At 41.8% G+C, this 21,036-nt stretch overlaps 1 protein-coding gene and 1 pseudogene across 1 annotated transcript in view; both read right to left on the bottom strand.

Annotated features, from left to right (window-relative positions):
• Window positions 1-21,036, bottom strand: part of LOC131499841 (zinc finger protein 345-like) — an 81,030-nt gene that overhangs the window by 48,305 nt on the left and 11,689 nt on the right. The gene's annotated exons all lie outside the window — the stretch shown is intronic.
• On the bottom strand, window positions 6,421-8,380 carry LOC131499847 (eukaryotic translation initiation factor 4E-like; annotated as a pseudogene).

The following is a 21,036-nucleotide window of genomic DNA, read 5'->3' as shown; positions in this document are numbered from 1 at the left end:
GAGGCCTTGCAGTGTTACAGATCAGTCCTTTCCTAAATTTTGCAATCCAAATTGTTTCCAGTGGGTGAAAAGGCATTCCAAGGGAAAGTCCCTGGGAACTGAAGAAGAGAGAAGGTCCATTACCAAGAAAAGGGGGAAGGAGAGGCAGAAGGGACAGAAGTGCTACCAGAAGGCAGACAAAGAAGGTTCTAAACATCATCAGCTGGGACAGATGAGAAGGCACCATGATTTGTTTGGTTTTGCTTTTTTCCCACCAATGTGGAAATATGCTGTCCATGTCAGGCCGGAAAAGGCAGGGAATGTCCCCAAAACAATGGGAGTTTGGGCACCTACGTGGGGATATTCCTTAAAGTCCCCATCCTGGGGTAGACTAACCACACTTGGCCCCAGTTTTAGCCATTACCCCCGGAAATGGATGAGGGAGAAGCGCCCCCCTCCCCATACAACAAGGGTAACATGGGTCTGTTAGGAGGAGGAACAGTGAAAGAGGGTCAGCGTCCCCCTCGCTAGGGATGGCCTGTTTCCTCCAGCAACCTGAGTTCTATTAGAAGGAGGCCTATTTGGGTAATTATCATCCAATATGTCAGGAGGGAGTTTACTGGCATGGCTAATAACCAAACACATTCTCCAACAGGCCCTTAGGTCCGGATCCTCCTTTACAGCCTTGAAGGCCTGAACCTAGGGTACACTTCCATCCATTTGCCCAGTTTCCTATAGAAGAGATCTGATAGATCCTACTGAAGCCATACAGTGTTATAGATCAGTTCTTTCCTAAACTTTGCAATCCAAACTGTTTCCAGTGGGTTAAAAGGCATTCCAAGGAAAAGTCCCTGGGAACTGAAGAAGAGAGAAGGTCCATTACCAAAAATCCCACCCAGCTCCTGGTGTCGAAAGCAACTGGAGGCATCCTTCGAACGAAAATCACTATTGATCACTGCCTGCCATAAAGGGCCCGTAGGAAGGATGCTAGTCTCCCCCCATTCCTCGTTGCACCCTAGGCTACAGATGGGTGCCTGTTGAACGGACTGAAGTACCGTGCCTTATGGTGGCCAAGCCTTCTAATGACGGCTGCACTACTGCCTTCCTGTGAAGGCTGTGCTGTTGTTTTTATTATTAATCTTTTTATTTATTTTTTTAATTTATTTTTTATTTAATTTTTTTAATTTATTTTTTTAATTTACATCCAAGTTAGTTACTATATAGTGCAACAAAGATTTCAGGAGTAGATTCCTTAATGCCCTTTATCTGTTTAGCCCATCCCCCTCCCACAACCCCTCCAGCAACCCTCCGTTTGTTCTCTATATTTAAGTCTCTTATGTTTTATCCCCCTTCCTTGTTTTTATATTATTTTTGCTTCCCTTCCCTTATGTTCATCTGTTTTGTATCTTAAAGTCCTCACAAGTGAAGTCATATGATATGTCTTTCTCTGACCAATTTCGCTTAGCATAATACCTTCTAGTTCCATCCACGTTTTGCAAATGGCAAGATTTCATTCTTTTTTAAATTTTTTTTTTTAAACGTTTATTTATTTTTGAGACAGAGAGAGACAGAGCATGAACAGGGGAGGGGCAGAGAGAGAGGGAGACACAGAATCTGAAACAGGCTCCAGGCTCTGAGCTGTCAGCACAGAGCCCGACGCGGGGCTCGAACTCACGGACCGCGAGATCGTGACCTGGGCCGAAGTCGGCCGCTTAACCGACTGAGCCACCCAGGCGCCCCAAGATTTCATTATTTTTGACTGCCGAGTAATACTCCATTGTATACATATACTAAATCTTCTTGATATATCCATTCATCTATCAATGGATATTTGGATTCTTTCCATACTTCGGCTATTGTCGATAGTGCTGCTATAAACATTGGGGCACACGTCCCCATTCAAAACAGCATACCTGTATCCCTTGGATAAATACTTAGTACTGCAATTGCTGGGTCGTAGGGTAGTTGTATTTTTAATTTCTTGAGGAACCTCCATACTGTTTTCCAGAGTGGCTGCGCCAGTTTGCACCCCCATGTGCTGTTTTCTAACCCATAGAAAACGCTAAAACAGTTTTACAAGGGAAAATCACCCAATTCGGTAGTCTAAGTAGTTAGCAGAGGACACTGATGGAAAATGGTAAAGATAGAAATCCATCATGGTCTAAGCAACATTCCATCACAAGTAGTCTTTACAAGCAACCCCTCTAGGAAATGGCCCCCACTTGGGATTTAACTCAATGGGGTCCTGGTTTTGGCCGGCTCCCAGGGCAGGTCCTGCAGCCAGAAGTAGCTAGACCAGGGATGTGGAGGGGATCACATCAGACCCATGAGGACTCACATAGGAGTCTTAAGACTGGCAGCAAGGCTAGTCACAAGTGGCTGTCCCGTGCCCAAGACAGACAACTTTGTATAAGGAAAGGAATACAAAAGAGGGCATCAAGTTTCTGAGCCTTATTACCATCGCGGCCAGGGTACTAACTTCCAGCCAAAAAGCAGGCTTTCTCCTCCACAGGGTAGCCACGGGCTAGATAGAGGATTGCAGCCTGAGCAATCCACAGGGAAGTGTTCCAATAGACCATACTCCTTGAAAGTCCCCTGAAATGAAAGTAAAGGAAGAGAAAATAATACTCCTCAGGTTTGCACCAAGGCTCAGAGTCCAAATGAGAAGGCTCAACCCCACGTTAGGACACCAAATGATGTGGTTTGAAGTGTTGGGGTCCAGAGCCAATGGCCAAAAAAGAATTCTTGAGATGTCTTCAGTGCAAAAAGGTGATTTTATTAAAGCATGGGACAGGACCCATGGGCAGAAAGAGCTGCACTAGGGTTGTGACAGATGACTGATTATGTACATTCAGATTGGGGGGAGGTTAGGGATGGCATAAGTCTCTACGGAATTTTGGAAGCAAGGTTTCCAGGACATTGAGGGGGTTAGCTTTTGTGTAAGAAAAGGTCATTTACCACTGTTTAGTAAAAAATCAGTCATGAGACCCTTCAGATGTATATCAGAGGCCATATGCTTGGAGGATGATTGCCAGCATATATCTTGTAAGGTTAGAGACAAAGGAAGTTTCCAAAGGAATTTTTCTATGTTAAAGTAGACTTAACAGGATCCTGGGGGGTCAGGATAATGTTAAGCTAAGACTTCCCTTTTGCCCTTAGCAAAGTGTCAACATCCAGGCAGCTGAGCTCCCAGAGGAAGGTCACTCTGCCTGTTTCAATGGGCCGTAAGCAGTAAAGAAATTTAATTTTTCAGTTGATTTGGCTTCCCACATCACTCACTAAAGTTCTAGTTTTACTACACAGGTAAAATTCTTCATGATGTGGGGCGCCTGGGTGGCGCAGTCGGTTAAGCGTCCGACTTCAGCCAGGTCACGATCTCGCGGTCCGTGAGTTCGAGCCCCGCGTCAGGCTCTGGGCTGATGGCTCGGAGCCTGGAGCCTGTTTCCGATTCTGTGTCTCCCTCTGTCTCTGCCCCTCCCCCGTTCATGCTCTGTCTCTCTCTGTCCCAAAAATAAAAATAAAAAACGTTGAAAAAAAAAATTTAAAAAAAAAAAAAATTCTTCATGATGATTCATTCTCTGACGCTCAATGAGCAATGACGAATGGTTCAAGATCATCCCACATTTACGATGTTTATAGGTTTCTTTTTTTTTTTTTTAAGTTTATTTATTTTTGAAAGTACGAGCAAGTAGAGAAGGTACAGAGAGAGAGAGAGGGAGACAGAGAATCTGAAGTGGGCCCCACACCGATAGCAGAGAGCCCAACAACAGGCCTGAATTCACAAACCACGAGATCATGACCCGAGCTGCATTAGACACTTAACTGACTGAGCCACCCGGGCGCCCCTAAAGTTTATAGATTTCTGAACTAGGAGGGATTATTTGTTGGTAAAAGACTAAAGAACCCTCACTAAAGGGTCTCTCAAATTGATTCCACTTAGCATTTTTAAATTACTGATGTTCAGAAATATTTGACTAGATAAGTGAACCCAACCCTATTTTCAAAATGGTTCAAAGAATTATTTTCAGCATGCACTGGGTACTTTTCCACATTTTCCAACTTTTCTTTCCATGAACTTGAACGTTTAGATATTTGGTCTGAGTCTTCTCGTGCAGTAACACACTGTTTTGGAAAAGTAGCCAACTTACAAAGGGAATTTTTCCAAAATGTTTTATATCCTTCATCATTTTTGGCAAGAAGATTCTTATTGTGGCCACTTGTCTCAGTTTGGATATATCCTTCACAAAATCCCTGCTGTCCTTCACTGTCTTCATCATCGTCCTAGTCTATCAAGTGAAAAATCTCAAGGCCACTACTACATGAATGTCTCCCCATTGAGACTCTGCAATGAAGTTTCTATGTGTGGTTTTGGCCAGAAGGCCTGCATGTCATGAGAAGATATACTTAAAAGACATCAAAAAACACAAAAGAAAACTCATTGCCCTTACTACTCACAGATGAGTATACTTAAAAACTCTAATATGCAGGAGCACCTGGGTAGCTCAGTCCATTAAGCGTCTGACTTTGGCTCAGGTCATGATCTCATGCTCATGAGCCCATGTTGGGCTCTGTGCTGACAGCTCAGAGTCTGGAGTCTGCTTTGGATTCTGTGTCTCCCTCTCTCTCTCTGCCTTCCCCCCCACTTGCTCTCTCTCTCTCTCTCTCAAAAATAAACATTAAAAAAATTTTTAACAAATAAATAAACTCTAATATGCAAAGATAAAATCAATCCAAGAATGTCAGCAAGATAATGGAGTAGGAACCATGAGGACTTCATTCCTCATTGGAGACATGAATATATACACAATATATAACCAAAGAGCACTTTTGGGACTCCATAAGCCAATGCAGAGGTCACAAAAAGCCATCAAAGGCTTTTTGAAATCAAGAACAATCACATTGAAAAGGGAAGGAAAGTTTGTCACATGTGCCCATTAGGGTTGTCTTCCTTCTCTAGCACACTATGTGATGACTGTGAGAAAACTTTCAATCCCTCCTTTTTGCCTTGGAGACAAAGAGAATATTGGACGATGTGTCCCAATCTGTGACTTTTTGTGCAAGTGCATCAACTTACTTCATTTTGCATGGCACAGAGTACAAGACAGAATGGCAGATAGCATGAATGCACCATTGGTTGTCATGAGTCAAAAAGGCGAATACTGTGTTAGCACCAGAGAAACTGTAGTCCTGCAGATGGACATCAGGGAGAGCGAGAGATCATGCGTGCTTAAGAGAGAGAAATTTTTGGTTACTGGAAAGTTACACGTACAACGACCAAACTGGTGTGAGCAGATACAATTATTCTAGTCCAGCTGGCTGTTACTGGTGTTCTCCTGAAAACAACCACGTCCATAAAGACTAGAAGACAAAACTCGTTTAAATTCCCAAATCTCAACGAGAGATCAAAAACCATACAAAGAGACAGAAAAACATGGCACAGTCAAAAAACCAAGATACAGGGGTGCCTGGGTGGCTCAGTCGGTTAAGTGTCCGACTTCGGCTCAGGTCACGATCTCACAGTCTGTGAGTTCGAGCCCCGCATCAGGCTCTGTGCTGACAGCTCAGAGCCTGGAGCCAGTTTCAGATTCTGTGTCTCCCTCTCTCTGTCCCTCCCCTGTTCATGCTCTGTCTCTCTCTGTCTCAAAAATAAATAAAGGTTAAAAAAAAGAAAATTAAAAAAAAAAAAAAAAACCAAGATACATCTGCGGAAAGTGGCTGTAGGCAATGGGCATCTATATTACTTGGTATACAATTCAAAATAACCATCTAAGTGATGATTAAATAGCTAAGAGTAAATAAATCAATTAAATAAAATATGGAAACTACTCTGGAAGACTATGAAAATGTCAGTGAAACAGAAGTATAATCAAGGAATGAACAAAAAATGAGAGCTAAGTACAATAACTGAATTTGAAAATTCACTAGAGGCATTAATTATGACTTGATCAAGCAGAATAAAGAACTAAAAAACTTGAAGACAAGTTATTAAAATAATCATGTTAGATAAAAAAAATAATAAAATGTGGGCATGGGACGAATGCCTGAGGGACCCGTTGAACACCATCAGGTCAACCAATATAGTCATCAAGGGGACCCAATACAGTACTGAGAAGGAAAAGGGGGCAGAGAGCTTGTATGAGCAATTAATGACTTAAATGTCTCTCCTCCGCAGAAAGAAACAGACCTACAAAATCAAGAAGCACAATGAATTCTAAATAAAATAAACTAAAACGCGTCCACACAGATACACAATACGATCACACTGCCAAGTATCACAAACAAAAAGAAGATTTTAAAGGAACAAGAGAGAGCAACTCAGAGGATACAGGAGAGTTTTTACAGAATGATCGGTGGATTTCTGAGCAACAACCTTCTATAAAGAAAACCATCTATAGTCTATTAATAGTCATGAAGGAAGGAGCACCTGTGTAGCTCAGTCAGTTAAGTGTCTCTCTCTTTTTTTTTTTTTTTTGCACAAAATTAATGTTTGTGTCATATTCCTGGATCCTTCACCAATGTTACATGAGGAAAAAAACAAAAGCAAAACAAATGAAAAACTGAAATCAGAATCACTAACGTTATCAAGTAGGGAAACAAATAAATTAAAATCTAGCAGCCATCAGCAAGAGTACAGCAAAGACAATGCTGTGAAAAGAAACAAAGAAAATTGCTAGAAAACTGTATGCATCATACTCTTCCAAACCAGCAAAATATGCTCCTGCATACAATGAAACATAAACAGAATTTTTTTTCCTTTAAGCTACAGAAATGCAAGTTCTTTTTTAAATATTGTGGATGCGTAAAATGTGTTTATAATGGTAATTCTACTAAGCTATTACAGAGTGGGCCAGGAACACATTCATGGGTTCTGGGGATGATGTGTACCGTAATTCTTTGATTGGGATAGTGGACACTCTAGCCAAACAAACAAACAAAAAAAAAAGCGAACACAGAAGTACAAGACAAAGGCGAGTGAGACTTCTCTTATATCTTAGCAACATTTAGATGGAAATCAAATTTAAATGCAGTCCACTCTGCATTTAAGAAGAGGCTTTGGTTCAGCTCCCAAATCTCGACTGCTTGACGCAGTCTCCTATGAGAATACTCAGAAGGTGTCTTCTCAAACAACAAACCTGTTTTTAGCGGTGGAGCCAGGCTCTTAGTAGCTGTGTCTGCATGGGACTGATAACCGATCACTATCTTTGGAGGAAGTCCTCACCTTTCCTTGTATGCCCTCCCTATATGTGTAACAGCCTCTCTGTTTTCACCTCCGTAGTCCATATTGCTCCCTTGTCACCTTTAGCTCTAACGTTAACAACAGCTCCACATACATCATCGCTAGAGTCATCAAAAGATTCCCCAATAAGGCACGGCAGTGTCTCTAGCCAAAAGCCATCCAGATCACTTCGTCTCTGCTGTTCGATGTAATTAACCATCGTCCTCCTCGTTTGTTTTTCTCATCTTCCCACACAGGCTCAATACCATCCTTAGAAAGTGAGTAGTCACAGCCAGGCATTACATTACTAGACAACTGGATGTGGTTGTACAGAGCCCGAAAGTCTTCAACGGTATCAAACTTAGAGATCAGCCGAAGGTTTGCTTGCCAAGTTTTGCTTTTATCATTTTTATTTTTATTTTTTTTAATTTTTTTTAACGTTTATTTATTTTTGAGACAGAGAGAGAGCATGAACGGGGGAGGGGCAGAGAGAGAGGGAGACACAGAATCAGAAGCAGGCTCCAGGCTCTGAGCCATCAGCCCAGAGCCCAACGCGGGGCTCGAACTCACGGACGGTGAGATCGTGACCTGAGCTGAAGTCGGACGCTTAACCGACTGAGCCCCTCTTTTATCATTTTTAAAAAACCAGAGTGCCCATCTGTTCTGTAAAGGAAGTTTAATACAGTGTTCTGGGTTAGCAACCTGATTAGATTCTGTTTTCTCTTCTTCTGAAGCGGGGGTGGGGATTAGGAGTAGGGGTGGTTTCCGGTTCCACAGTTGCCATCTTGTCTGATCTGACACAAGTCACATCAAGTGTCTGACTCGTAATTTCGACTCAGGTCATGATCTCAGGTTCGGAGTTCAAGCCCCACATCAGGCTCTGCACGGACAATGTGGAGCCTGCTTGGGATTCTCTCTCTGCCCCTCGCCCTCTCACTCTGTCTCTCTCAAAAGAAATAAATAACATTTTTTAAAAATAGTGGAGGAGCGGGACCCCTGGGTGGCTCAGTCGGTTCAGCTTCCGACTTCAGCTCAGGTCATGGTCTCAGGGTTCGTGAGTTCAAGCCCTACATCAGGGTCTGTGCTGACAGCTCAGAGCCTGGAGCATGCTTCAGATTCAATGTCTCCCTCTCTCTGCCCCTCCCTGCTCATGTTCCATCTCTCTCTCTCTCTCTCTCTCTCTCTCTCTCTAAAATAAATAAACAGGGGCACCTGGGTGGCTCAGTCGGTTAAGCGGCCCACTTCGGCTCAGGTCATGACCTCACGGTCAGTGAGTTCAAGCCCCACGTCGGGCTCTGTGCTGACAGCTTGGAGCCTGGAGCCTGTTTCAGATTCTGTGTCTCCCTCTCGCTGACCCTCCCCTGTTCATGCTCTGTCTCTCTCTGTCTCAAAAATAAATAAAACGTTAAAAAAAAAAAATTTTTTTTAAATAAATAAATAAACATTAAAAATTTTTAAAAATAAAAAAAAATAAATGGTGGAGGAGGCCTGAGTGGCTCAGTCAGTTAAACGTCTGACTTTGGCTCAGGTCATGATCTCATGGCTTGTGAGTTCAAACCCCCCAGCAGCTCTCTGCTGACGGTGCAGAGCCTGCTTCAGACCCTCTCCTCTCTCTGCCCCTCTCTCTCCCTTCTCAAAGATAAATATTTGTTTAATGTAGCATATGCATACCATGAATACTTTTCACCTTTGGAAAGAAACAGATTTTGTCACATGATACAACTTAGATAAACCTTGAAAACATTATTTTAAGTGCAATAAATGACTCACAAAAAGTCAGATACTGTAGGATTCCACTGAGGGGAGACAGATGGTCATGGTGGTTGCTCAGAATAAAAGCTGAGTACTTATTGAAACACTGGAGAGGCTACAGCTGCAGACAAACACCAGGGACAGTAATGTATCATGGGCTCTAAACAAGAAACAACAAAGCCTTTTTTAACTGGGGTATTACAAAAACACAGACATTACACATCCCCAGATTAGGTCTGACAGGCCCCAGGATTATTAGCGTAGTTGACTGTTATTTTTGTTCTGCGGTACAAAGCAAGTACGTGAAGCCTGGGACTAGAGGTTTTTTTGAATTCCCAAATCTCAGCGAAAGATCACAAGGTATACAAAGAAAGAGAAAAATGTGTTCCAACCAAAAGACCAAAAATAGGGGCGCCTGGGTGACTCAGTCGGTTAAGCGTCTGACTTTGGCTCAGGTCATGATCTCATGGCTTGTGGGTTAGAGCCCCGCGTCAGGATCCATGCTGACAGTGTGGAGCCTGGAGCCTGCTTTGGATTCTGTGCCTCCCTCTCTTTCTGCACCACTCCCTCCTCCCCACCACATTCGTGCTCTGTCTCTCTCTCAAAAATAAACAGACATTAAAAAAAATAATAAATTTAAAAAAAATAAACAAAACTCAAAACTGGCCCTAAATACAGAATATTAATTATCTGACAAAGAATTCAAAATAACAATCATAAAGATGCTCTTGGAGAAAAAAGAGAAAACAAACAGGTAAAAAAATCATATCTGGAAAACTACTCACGACCAAAATGAAAATCCCAACAGACAAAGTATAAAAAACAACTAAAAAGAAATTGGGAGCTGAAGAGTTCAGTGACTGAATTTAAAAATACACTACAGGGGCGCCTGGGTGGCTCAGTCGGTTGAGTGTCCAACTTCATCTCAGGCCATGATCTCACAGTTTGTGAGTTCAAGCCCCGTGTTGGGCTCTGTGTTGACAGCTTGGAAGCCTGGAGACTGCTTTGGATTCTGTGTCTCCCTCCCTCTCTCTCTGTCTGTCTCTTTCTCTCTGCCCCCGCCCTGCTCATGCTCTGTCTCTCTCTCTCTCTCTCTCTCCTCAAAAATAAATAAACATTAAAAAAATAAAAATATGCTACAGGTTCACAAGCAATATTCACCAAGGAAAAGAAAGAATCAGACATCTTAAAGGCCCCTTGTTTTAAATTCTCCATTGACGGAAGAAAATATGGAAAAGGACAGAGCCTAAGGGACTTGTGGGACACTAAGATAGGGAGCAATTTATATATTAACGGGTTCTCCATGAAAAGAGAGAAATGGAGAAGAAAACTTACATGAAGAGTTAATGCCTTCCACTTCCCACATTTATGGGAAGAAAGACAAATTCAAGTAACTCAGCAAATTCAAAGTAGGATGAATGTCAAGACAGGAACACAGTGGCACATCATAATTAATTAACCTATCAAAAGGCACAGGTGAATAGAGAATTTTTAAACAGCATGACAAATGTAATTCATCATGTACGAGAGAGCTCCTATCAGATCATTAGCAGGGCTCTCAGCAGACCTAATAGGAAGAGGTGCGTGGGATAATATATTCAAGTGCAGAAAGACAAAAAATGTCAACCAAGAATGCCCTACCTGGCAAAACTGTTCTTCTACTATGGAGAAAAGAAGGCTTTCTCGGGTACAAACCCTGCAAGTTTACCACTATATCTGCCCTACAAGAAATGTTAAAGAGAGTTCTTCCACTTGAAGTAAAAGGATTCTAAACACTACAACCACATGGAAATACGGAGTTCTCCGGTAAATGTAAATATTGCCACAAATACACAAACCTGAATACTGTAATGAGGTAGCACTAATCAATGTTATTTCTGCTACTAAAATTGTTCTCGGGGCGCCTGGGTGGCTCAGTCGGTTGAGCGTCCGACTTCAGCTCAGGTCACGATCTCGCGGTCCATGAGTTCGAGCCCCGCGTCAGGCTCTGGGCTGACGGCTCAGAGCCTGGAGCCTGTTTCCGATTCTGTGTCTCCCTCTCTCTCTACCCCTCCCCCGTTCATGCTCTGTCTCTCTCTGTCTCAAAAATAAATAAACATTAAAAAAAATAAAATAAATAAATAAAATTGTTCTTAACCAAAGCATAAAAATCATAAATCTAGGTTACAGAGTACACAACATAAAAGGTAGAATGTGGGATGTTGCTGACATACAGTATGTGCAGGGGTGGTCCTAAGTAGGAGATTTTGAAGGCAATTGACAATATCAATTTAAAATTTTTTTTTCAACGTTTTTTATTTATTTTTGGGACAGAGAGAGACAGAGCATGAACGGGGGAGGGGCAGAGAGAGAGGGAGACACAGAATCGGAAACAGGCTCCAGGCTCCAAGCCATCAGCCCAGAACCTGACGCGGGGCTCGAACTCACGGACCGCGAGATCGTGACCTGGCTGAAGTCGGAGGCTCAACCGACTGCGCCACCCAGGCGCCCCGACAATATCAATTTTAAATGGTTTGTGACGCTCTTGGGGCACCTGGGCCCCAACCAACTGAGCCAAGTTGGTTAAACGTCAGACTCTTGATTTTGGCTCAGGTCATGATCTCACAGTTCAGGAGTCTGAGCCCCACGTTGGGCTCTGCTTGGGATTCTCTCTCTCCATTTCTCTCTCTGCCCCTCCCCTGCTTGGGCTTATGCTGTCTCTCAAAATAAATAAATACACTTTAAAAAAAGAAGAAGAAGAAGTTTAAGAAACTCCTGAATAACCAATGGGTCAAAAAAAAAAGTTTAAGAAACTCCTGAATAACCAATGGGTCAAAAAAAAAAAATCAAAAAGACAATCAGAAAATATCTGGAGACAAATGAAATAAAACATAACACACTAAAATGTACAGAATTCAGAAAAAGTCTAAGGACATAATCTATGGAACAAAAAGATGACCTGTGCAATGGAAGGAAATTTTTCAAAGAATCTAGCGGATAAGGAGTTAACTTGCAGAATGTAGACAGAAGGCTTGCAACATGAAAAATACGGTATAATTAAAACACGGACAATGGATTCAATAGACATAAACCAAGATCACAAATAGACAAGCATTTGAAAGACACTCTAAATCACTAAGTATTAGAGAAACACAAATCAAACCACAGTAAAAACCACTTCACGCTTATTAAGATGCCACCATCAAACAACAAAATCAACACATGTTGGCTGGGACAAGAACCGAAACCATTCTACACTGCCGGAAGAGCTACAAACGATGCAACCACTATGGAAAACAAACAACATCAACACAGAACACAGCCACCCCACTTCTAAAGATACAAGAAGAAATCAAAGGATCTATAGGTATCTCCAAAACCGAGTTTATTACAGCACTATTCACAAAAGCCAAGTAACAGGGGAAGCAAGAGAAATGTCTTTGTATGGCTAAATAAAGGGAATGTAGCATATATGTGAACTGGAATATGATTCAGCCTTGACAAAGAATAAGATGTTATCACAGCACACAACATAGGTAAAACCTGAGGGCATTATGTTAATTAAAATAAGTTGAGGGGCGCCTGCGTGGGTCGGTCGGTTGGACGTCCGACTTCGGCTCAGGTCATGATCTCACAGTCCATGAGTTCGAGCCCCGCGTCGGGCTCTGTGCTGACAGCTCGGAGCCTGGAGCCTGTTTCGGATTCTGTGTCTCCTTCTCTCTGTGACCCTCCCCCGTTCATGCTCTGTCTCTCTCTGTCTCAAAAATAAATAAACGTTAAAAAAAAAATTTCTTTTTAATAAAATAAGTTGATTAAAAAAAACTCTCAGATATTACAGGATTCCATTTACAAGAGTAATCTAATGTAGTCAACCTCTACATTAGAGGGGAGAGGGGGGCTGTGGGGTGAAAAAACAGTGACAGCCAGGGGCTCTGGCAGAGGGATGTGGAGAAGCGGCTGTTTAACATAGGTACTGAGTTTGGGGGTTGAAAATGAAGTCATTCCAGAAATCAGTTTTACAACAATGTGAATACACTTGACTCTACTGTTAAAAATGGTTAACGTGGTGGGGCACCTGAGGGGCTCAGTCGGTTGAGCGTCAGACTCTTGTTTTCGGCTCAGGTCATGATACCATGGTTTGTGAGTTTGAGCCCTGCGTACACAGGGGCCGACAGCACAGAGCCTGCTTTGGATTCTTTTTCTTTCTCTCTGCCACACGCACACACACTCTCTTTTTCTCTCAAAAATAAACTTAAAAAAATAAAAAATAAAAAATAAAAAAAAATTTTTTAATGCTTAACATGGCAGATTTTATGCTCTGTCTAGGACCACAATTAAGAATAAAATGTAATACCTAAACTTGATACAGAGATATAATATTTTCTAAAATAACCCTCAACTCATAAAAGTGTTTCTTTCACAAAGAGAATATAATTCATCAAAAAAGAGATGATGAAATTCATCCTATGATTAGAATAACTCATCTAGCCATGATAAAACATAGACTGACCACTAACCAAGAAAACAGACAAGAGGAGTCACAAAGTATTATGGGTAATTATGCAAATACATAACATAATTTTATTGGCAAAGGAAATATGGCTGATTCATAGTTGAGTTAAACCCTACAATATCTTAAAATGTAATGAGTTGAAATTGTCATCCAAAACGTAAGATATAGGTAAAAAGCAAAATGCAACTAAATAATATTGTGGAAAGTACTATGAAAAAGGAAGCACATTATTATGGAACTGGATAACCAGAATAACAGAAAATTTAACCCAAGAAGTTATACATAAAAAGGGATGTTTTATTAAAAAAGATCTTTCTTGGGGCGCCTGGGTGGCTCAGTCGGTTAAGCGGCGGACTTCGGCTCAGGTCATGATCTCACAGTCCGTGAGTTCGAGCCCCGTGTCAAGCTCTGTGCTGACAGCTCAGAGCCTGGAGCCTGTTTCGGATTCTGTGTCTCCCTCTTTCTGACCCTCCCCTGTTCATGCTCTGTCTCTCCCTGTCTCAAAAATAAATAAAACGTTAAAAAAAAATTTTTAATAAAAAAAAAAAAAAGATCTTTCTACAGGACTATAATTTTACACTGTGACTGTGCACCCATGAAAACCAACTATCTTGAACCACTAGCATGTATTACACGGCTGTAATAGTGTGAACAAAATTAATTAAATCAATCATAAAATGCTCTCATGGAACATGTTATGAATAAGCACTTAAAAGATACCAGAGAAACGTATTATGTTATTTTTTACATAATTTTTTAAGTTCATTTATTTATTGTGAGAGAGAGACAGAGAGAGCAAGCAGGGGAGGGGCAGAGAGACAGACGAGAGAATCCCAACCAGGCTCTACACTGTCAGTCAGCATTGAGCCCGATGCGGGACTCAAACTCGCGAACTGTGAGATCGTGACCTGAGCCAAAATCAAGATTTGGATGCTTAACCAACTGAGCCACCCAGGCATGCTGAGACTCTATTTTAATAAGCAGACCAAAACACACCCAGGATCTACTTCTTGGGGTTTTGTTTTTTGTTTTTCATTCTTTTCTTTCCTGAACAAAATGATGAGATGGATGTAATTCACTCCATTTAATCAATACAAATAGAAGATGTACGAACTAGAATTTAAAACAACTTATATGGATACTAGCTGGAGATACTGAAGAATCTCTTTCTACAGAGATAAAAGAACTAAAATCTAGTCAGGCTGAAATAAAGACGCTATAACCAATATGCAAACCCAAATGAAGGCCATAAAAACGAGGATGGATGAGGCAGAGAAGCAGAAGATAAAATTATGGAAAATAACAAAGCAGAAAAGAAGAGGGAAAGAAAGGTCATGGATTACAAAGATAGCCTTAGGGAATTTAGCAACTTGTTAAAATGTAATAACATTTGGGGCGCCTGGGTGGCTCCATAGGTTAAGATCCAACTCTTAATTTCAGCTCAGGTCCTGATCTCACAGTTCGTGAGTTCAAGCCCCTCATTAGGCTCTGTGCTAACAGCGCAGAGCCTGCTTGGGATTCTCTGTCTCCCTTGCTCTGCCCCTCCCCCAATCATGCTCTCCTTCTCTCAAAAATTAACAAACGTTAAAAAAAAAAAAAAAAAGAATGCCGCATCCTGACAGGTGCAGGAACCTCAGGATACTTGGGAGACATCAAGAAAAGAGGAATTCACCTAAATCACAGGTATTGCAAGCAAATGTAATGGCAAATATTTGGCCTGTCTTCTGGTCTCGAGATACTATGAAATTTCAGTCTGAAATTTCTTATAGAAAGTTTCAGCAAGGGCACTTGGCTGGCTCAGTTGGTGGAGCATTTGACTCTTGATCTCAGGGTTGTAAATTCAAGCCCCACGGTGGGTGTAGAGATTACTTAAAAATAAAATCTTGGGGGGGAGGGAGGGAAGTTCCAGCAAAGCAGACATAAAACAAAACAAAACAAACAACAACAAAAAACAAAACTATATGGCCAAGCACTATTCTTTCTGTGTTATGTAAATTAGGCCAAATTTGTTAAACTTGGAATTCTTTAATAAATGCATTATTAGTCTGCATTTGAAGATCTTTGATGGAAATGAGGGTGATTTTGGAGAAAAAAATTGTTTTAGTAACACATATTTGGGGGTGTCAGATTCTAGCTCTGATTAACTGTCTCTTAATGTTTTTGTTTGGCTATAAATTGGGCTGGATCCTGAATTCTACTTGCTTCCTCAAAAATCTGGCTATGACTGTCCAAACTAAGGTTTCTAATTTTCTCTCATTCTCTTGGCTTGCAATCACTGAGAACTAAAATTGCCCTTTTTCCTGAAGCCCTGCAAACTGAAGCTAGAAACTGAGGTAGACCTCAGGGAAATTCCCACAACAGCCCGGGTTCACACAATCTTCTTGCCTACTGCTGTGTGGGCCACTCAGAAGAACCACCAGAGACATGTGAAGAACAAGCCAGAAAAATCGATCAGATTCCCACCGTCCGCTCCTACCCCATTGGAGGATGCTTCAAGCCTACCCCATTGGAGGATGCTTCAAGCCCGACATGTAAAAATCCTCTCACTGACAGCACTCAGGACTCAGATACTGGGTTTATAATTTGCTCCAAGCATTGGGGCACCCGGGTGGCTCAGTTGGTTAAGCGTCTGACTTCAGCTCAGGTCATGATCTTGCAGTCCATGAGTTCGAGCCCCGCGTCGGGCTCTGTGCAGACAGCTCAGAGCCTAGAGCCTATTTCAGATTCTGTGTCTCCCTCTCTCTCTGCCCCTCCCCTGCTCATGCTCTGTCTCTCTCTCTGTCTCAGAAATAAACGTTAAAAAAAAAATTAAAAAAAAAGAATAATAATAATAATTTGCTCAAAGCATTAAGCTGTGTTTTTCTTTGGTTCCCATAGAAATGACTCTTAATAAGTAATTACCTGGTTGCTTGCACAATATAGGCTTAACTTTAAGAGTCTGTTGCAGAACCACCCCCTGAAATGAGACAACTGTTCAAATGAACTAACCTATTCTGAAGATGAAGACTGGTTCATGAGGTATGAAGTAAACTTCTACCTAAGGTCCAGAGCAGAGCTTAAACTCCAGCTAGAAGGAAACCATGTTGATCTCTGATGTTTTTCTAAAGGAAAATTGTGTTAAAAGGGGAGACTGTGCAATTGCCACTAACTCCCTCCCAACCTATAATGCATGTTCCACTAAAAGACAAGTTCTAGGTTTTATAGACCGGTACTATTCATGACAGTCCTACACCAAAATCCATCCACATGTCCATTTAGAGTAAAATGATGCAGGGCGCCTGGGTGGTTCAGTCAGTTAAGCGTCTGACTTCAGCTCAGGTCATGATCTCACTGTTCGTGAGTTCAAGCCCTGCTTCGGGCTCTGTGCTGAGAGCTCAGAGCCTACAGCCTGCTTCAGATTCTGTGTCTCCCCTCTCTCTCTGCCTCTCACTCACTTGCTGTCTCTCAAAAATAAATAAACATCAAAAAAATTTTTTTAATTAAAAAAAGAGTAAAATGATGCAATTAATTGTTTGATATTCACACAATGGAATTGGACCCATCCATTCTAATGAATGGTACACAATAACGTGCAGGACAGATAAATTCACAAACAACATATGGAAAGAAAAAAAAAAAACAAACAGAAAAGAGTGCCTGTTGCCTGATTACATTTATATAAAGTACAAAAATGAGGACAGCAATCTATCACCTTACATGTAAAACGAGAGCCTAGCTTTGGGGGAAATTATACTGAGGAGCTAAAGAAAAATTTTACAGGACAAACAATATTCTCTTTCTTGATCTCAGTGGTTTTTAGAGATTTACTCAGATTGCAAAATTCCATTGAGCTGTTTACCTACGATTTGCATTTTATTTTTTTTTTTAAAACATACTCATTCCAGGGGCATCTGAGTGGTTCAGTCAGTTAAGCATCTGACTTCGGCTCAGGTCATGATCTCACAGATCATGTGTTCAAGCCCCACGTTGAGCTCTGAGCTTACAGCTCAGAGCCAGAGCCTGCTTTGGATTCTGTGTCTCCCTCTCTCTCTGCTCCTCCCCTGCTCTCTTTCTCTCTCTCTCAAAAACTAAATAAAAACATTAAAAAAAAAATCTATACCGCCTATATCCTAACCATCACAATGTCCCAGTACTTACAAAAAGGAAGAAAAGGTACAATACTAAAGTTGGGGAAAATAATCTCAAGTAATTTGAGGTTTAAGGCCCTTGGGAAAAGGGATTACTGGTGATGCCACCCCACTGCATTAACAAGTACAGGTGACCCTTGAACCATGAGGTCCGCAGCCCCTATGCACCTGACCATGTATAACTTTGACTCCCCAACACTTAACTTCTAATGGCCTGCTTTTGACCAGAAACCTTGCTGAAAACATACACAATCAAAGATAGCATGTATGTTATATATGGTATTCTTACTATAAAGGAAGCTCAGGAAAATGAAAAGAAAACCAGAAGGAAGAGAAAATACATTTACAGTACCGTACTGTAAAAAAAAAAATCCGACTGTAAGGGTACCCACAGTTTAAACCCACGTCGTTCAAGGCTCAAGTGTACTTTGTGTTACTGTCTGGTTACCTGCAGCCTTGATGAAGGTGGGGCGGGCTAAGGTCAACATAGGGATAACCCATCATTTATTACACATCAGTGTTAACACATCAAAACCCATTCAGTGTTATATTCATTAAAACATATTAAGTTCAGGGGCAGCTGGGTGGCTCAATTGGTTAAGCATCCGACTTCAGCTCAGGTCATGATCCCACAGTTCATGAGTTGGAGCCCCGTGTTAGGCTCTGTGCTGACAGCTCAGAGCCTGGAGCCTGCTTCGGATTCTGTGTCTCCCTCTCTCTCTGCCCCTCCCCCACTCACACTCCGTCTGTCTGTCTGTCTCTCTCTCTCTCTCAAAAATAAATAAACGCGGGGCGCCTGGGTGGCTCAGACGGTTAAGCATCCGGGGTTGGCTCAGGTCATGATCTCATAGTTCACAAGTTCGAGCTCCACATTGAGCTCTCCTCTGACAGCATGGAGCCCGCTTCAGATCCTCTGTTCCCCTCTCTCTCTTCCCCTCCCCTGCTTGTTCTCTCACTTTCTCTCTCAAAAATAAACATTTAAAAAAACACACTAAAGAATCAACACAGACTTGACCAAGCAGAAGCAGACATCTTCGAAACATCTTGTTTTAAATGATCTATGAAGAAAAAAATATTTTTTTAATAAATTATCTATGAAGAGGAGCAAAGAAAAACGTGGAAGAAGGGTCTAAGGGACTCATGGGACACCCACAAGTGGACTGATATGCACACTGAAGGGACCCCAGGAGAGGGCAGGGAAAGGGAGCAGAGAGCTCTACTGAAGAACGCCTTGTACTTCCCACCTTCCTGGGAAGAAAGAGACAAATTCAAGGAGCCCAGTGAATTCTAAGTAGGATAATGTCAGGACAGGAGCACAGTGACACATTATTATTAACCTAGCAAAAAGAAGAGAATTCTGAAACAGCTTGACAAAAACAGCTCATCTAGTACAAGAGAGCTCCTATCAGATTAGTAGCAGCTTTCTCAGCAGACCTTATAAAAAGAAATGCATGGGAAGGGGCGCCTGGGTGGCTCAGTCGGTTAAGCGTCCGACTTCAGCCAGGTCACGATCTCGCGGTCCGTGAGTTCGAGCCCCGCGTCAGGCTCTGGGCTGATGGCTCGGAGCCTGGAGCCTGCTTCCGATTCTGTGTCTCCCTCTCTCTCTGCCCCTCCCCCGTTCATGCTCTGTCTCTCTCTGTCCCAAAAATAAATAAAAAAAAAAAAAGAAATGCATGGGATAACGTATTCAAGGGCAGAAAGATCAAAAAATACCAACCAAGAATACTGTATCTGGCAAAACTGTTTTTCAAAAATGAAGCAATGGGGCGCCTGGGCGGCTCAGTCGTCCGACTTGGGCGTCCGACTTCAGCTAAGGTCATGATCTCATGGTTCATGAGTTCAAGCCCCGCATCCAGCTCTGTACTGACAGCTCAGAGCCTGGAACCAATGGAAGCTTTCCCAAGTAAACACCTCTGCCCTACAAGAAACATTAAAGGGAGTCCTTCTAGCTGAAATAAAAGCATTCTATACAGGAACTAAAATCACATGAGAATATAAAGGTCTCTGCTAAATACAAATATCTGCACAATGATGGAAACCTGTAGTGTTGTAATAAGGTCGCACAAGTTGTTTTCATTTCCGCTACAGAATTTCTTTTTTTTTTTTTTAAAGGAAATTCAGGCCCAGCATGACACCCAAGGCGGGGCTTGAACTCAGGACCCTGAGATCAAGACCTGAACTGAGCTCAAGAGTCGACACTTAGTGGACAGAAGTAGAGTGTATTGTGCTAAACAAAATAAGTCAGTCAGGGAAAGATAAATATCATACGATTTCACTCATATGTGGAATTTAAAAACCAAAACGGATGAACATAAGGGAAGGACAAATAAGATAAAAACAGAGAGGGAGACAAACCACAAGAGACTCTTAAATTTAGAGAACAAACTGAGGGTTGCTGGAGGGGAGGTGGGTGGGGGACAGGTTAAACCGGTGTTGGGCATTAAGGAGGACACTTGTTGGGATGAGCACTGGGTGTCATATGTAAGTAAAGAATCACACTGGGTTCTAGTCCTGAAACCGTATTTGATGAAATGAATTCCATTACTATGACAACCCATTTAGACATAAAACATTCACTGACCACCAACCATGGAAAGAAAGAAACAAGATGAGTCACAGGCAAAGTATAAATGGGTGATATTTATACAAATACATAATTTTATTGGCAAAGGACATACAGCTGATGAATAGCTGAGTTGAACCCACACTGTCTTAAAATATACTGAGATGAGGGGCTCCTAGGTGGCTCAGTCGGTGAAGCGTCTGGCTCTTGATTTTGGCTCAGGTCATGATCTCACGGTTTGGGAGTTTGAGCCCCGCGTCAAGCTCTGTGCTAACAGTGTAGACAGTGCTTGGGATTGTCTCTCTCCCTCTCTCTCTGCCCCTCCCCGACTTGTGCGTGCACACCCTCTCAAAATTAACTTAAAAAAACTATAAGTAAATAAATTTGGGGGATTAAATTCAGACACACTATCAGGAAAGAAGAAAAACCTGAGGATTAATTTTTCTTGAAATAAATTACATGTGTGAACAAAACATTTTTTTTTAATATGAGACTTTTACTAATTATGCAACTCATTTCTTTTTTTTAAGTTTATTTATTTATTTTTGAGAGAGAGAGAGAGAGAGAGAGAGGCAGAAAGGGAGAGACAGAATCCCAAGCAGGCTCCACACCGTCAGCACAGGGCCCAACCCAGGGCTCGATCCCAGGAACCTTAAGATCACAACTTGAGCCAAGATCAAGGGTCAGACACTTCACGGACTGAGACACCCAGGCACACTTTATGTGCTCTAAGTTCTAAATGTTCCAGCTCCTGTATGGCATTACCCTATGTAGGAACTCTAGGATACGAATAGAAACACTGAATTATTTAACAATTGAGAAATTGGAACACACTGAGTTGCAATTTCTACTGTCAGTCCAGAAAGAATAAGGAAACTGTGAAGTGAAATAAAGCATTAGATTTTCT

This window comes from Neofelis nebulosa, chromosome 17 (genome assembly GCF_028018385.1).
Source record: "Neofelis nebulosa isolate mNeoNeb1 chromosome 17, mNeoNeb1.pri, whole genome shotgun sequence".
Taxonomy (NCBI): domain Eukaryota; kingdom Metazoa; phylum Chordata; class Mammalia; order Carnivora; family Felidae; genus Neofelis; species Neofelis nebulosa.
The sequence above is the reverse complement of the archived record's forward strand: the minus strand, read 5'-3'. Positions and strand labels throughout refer to the sequence as shown.